Source organism: Mauremys mutica, chromosome 19 (genome assembly GCF_020497125.1).
Source record: "Mauremys mutica isolate MM-2020 ecotype Southern chromosome 19, ASM2049712v1, whole genome shotgun sequence".
In the NCBI taxonomy this organism is placed as follows: domain Eukaryota; kingdom Metazoa; phylum Chordata; order Testudines; family Geoemydidae; genus Mauremys; species Mauremys mutica.
Window position 1 is genome coordinate 14,930,527 of NC_059090.1, and position 2,577 is coordinate 14,933,103.

Here is a 2,577-nt window from a genome sequence, read left to right on the forward strand (position 1 = left end):
GCGCGCCCGCCCGACACAACCAGCGAGAGGGGCCCGCCGGATGGACTGAGCGCCGCGCCGCCTCCGAGCCGGCCTCCACGAGCACAGAGGCGGGGTGGCGGATAGAGCGCCGCCGGCCGGGTCATAGAGACGGCAGCTGGCCGGCCAGAGCGCTCTTAATGCCATAGAGACGGGGAGGGAGCGCGACCAGCTCGGTCCTCCAGGGCCATGGAGTACAGGGAGGAGGCTAGAGAGGCCAGTTGCCTTGTTGGAGCCTGACTCTGACTGCAGTAGAAAACCCTACAGCCTTGCCCCAGAGCAGGGGCCTCCCCAGCTGCTCCCGGCATGTCACCACGCTGTAGGGTGACCAGATGGCCCGATTTTATAGGGACAGTCCTGATATTTGGGGTTTTTTTTATATGGGCTCCTATTACCCCCACACCCCTGTCCCAGTTTTTCACACTTGCTATCTGACCACCCTGTCACCCCGCAGCCTAGCACGAGAGGGGCCTGGTACGATATGGCGCAGCACAAGAGGGTGTGGCAACATCACATCACGACAGCATTGCCGGCTTGTATCAGATCGAGCATCAAGTCACATTGTCATGATATTGTAGCATCAGCATTTGGCCTCCGGGGCTTAGGTTGACAGAGCTGTGGTGCACAGGAGTGTGAATTTTTGAGCACCATAGCTTTGTTGACCTAAGTTTTAAGTGTAGGCCTCAGAAGGATAATATTGGGATAATTTGCACAATCTGAAGCATTGTTTTAAATCCATGTTTAGATCCCTGAGGAAATAATAAATTTCATGAAAAGACTCTGTGGTCGAGTTTGTAAAAAAATACAGTGTCCAGGGACTCGGTCACAACATGGTTATCTCCTAATGCAGTTAATCTTGATTTAGTATTACCATATAGATAGGTCTGTGCTTATTTTCCTCTACACAGCACTAAATCTTCGGGGTCTGAGCCAAAGCCCATTGTAATCAATAGAAAGACTCACATTGACTTCAAAAGCCATCGGAGCAGGTCTTTTGACTTTGGAATCTGAAAAGCAGAGGACTGTAGCATAGTTCTATAACATGGCTGTAATGTAACCATAAAGATCCAAATGTGTTGTGATCAGAGCACTCCTGGATTGTAGCTATGCCATGTTCTACATAGGGTGACCAAACAGCAAGTGTGAAAAATCAGGATGGGGTGCGGGGTAATAGGAGCCTATATAAAAAAAAAGACCCCAAAATCGGGACTGTCCCTGTAAAATCATGTATAAAGTCCCTATTTCTACATGATTATTACAATTATGTTAGGGAGTCCAGTTGTTACACAGTTCTGCCCTAATCATGTTATAACATAGTTTGGTTTTGCAATACAATAAAGCTTCTTGCTATTGGTCGTACTAAGGGAACAAAGACCAGAAGGAGATGAAAACTAATATTTCATTTTCCCTTCTCTGTGAGCTTTCAGGCACTTGAGAAGCAACATTTCTTTCTTCTGCAGTCACTTTGTATTGCTCCTGGGGTGTGTATGTGTGCAATGTTTGTCATTTATTGCTCAGATGCACACAATGTGTGAGTGTATTTGTGAGTGTGTGTGGCCTCTGCCATTTACTGTCTGTATTTTTCCTGTTCACCTCTGGTTTGCAAACACTGACTATGTGTGGGGTGTGTGGGCTCCTGCCAGATATTGGATACATGATGTCAGGACTGAATATTGTACTTTGGAGAGACAGGCTACAATTAACTGTCGGGTAAAGGCTCCTAGGCAGGGATTGTTAAAAAGAACAAGTCCAGATAGTACAACTAATAGCAAGAAACTTTATTTGATCCCTGGGGAGTTTCCCACTTACCAACTCCAGAATTTTCCAGCCTAAGAAGCAGAAGGGACTCTTTATGCCACATGGTTCTCCCACCTCTTGTCTCTTCCTCCTTCGTATATATTTCTGCCCTGTACATAGTTAGACTTCTGTGATTACCTATCAGGCAATTGATACACTTGTGTTCGGAACTTGTTAGATGCATGCTTTTTGCAGAGCTCACTGAATCTCAGCAGGTTTGGTTCACAGGAATTTTCCTTTGGTTTTCAGTTCAAATGAAAGGAGACCCACATATACAGTGGAACACTAGGACATGGTTACAAAGCAGCAGTACAATGAAACACAGCTCCGTCTTGTCGGGTGCATGGAAAATGAACTGTGTTTTCCCAAACTGTGCTGATGAAGCCTTGGACTTTGCTGCAAAACTTTCATTTGAACTTGCCCAAATTTACAGGATTTTTTGGGTCTACGGTTTTGATTTAGCTTGTCTTTAGCTGCAATATTATTGGGATCTGTGGGGATTTGTGACTGCCAAATACTTATTAGTGTATGTCTCTGTGTATCCACCTAATGGGATATACTTAGCTGAGCTTGCAAAAGAGATCTTTGTGTTGGAGAATGAAGCCCCATTCAATAGTATCAGGTCAGGTAGCTGCTTCCCAGACTTCAAACATTTAGAGTCAGGCCTAAATGGGAAACAATACTCCCACCCCCCTACGCTCCTGAACTTTGAAAGTTTGGATCAAATGGAGCCTAGATCCTAAAATAACCTTTGAGAAACAA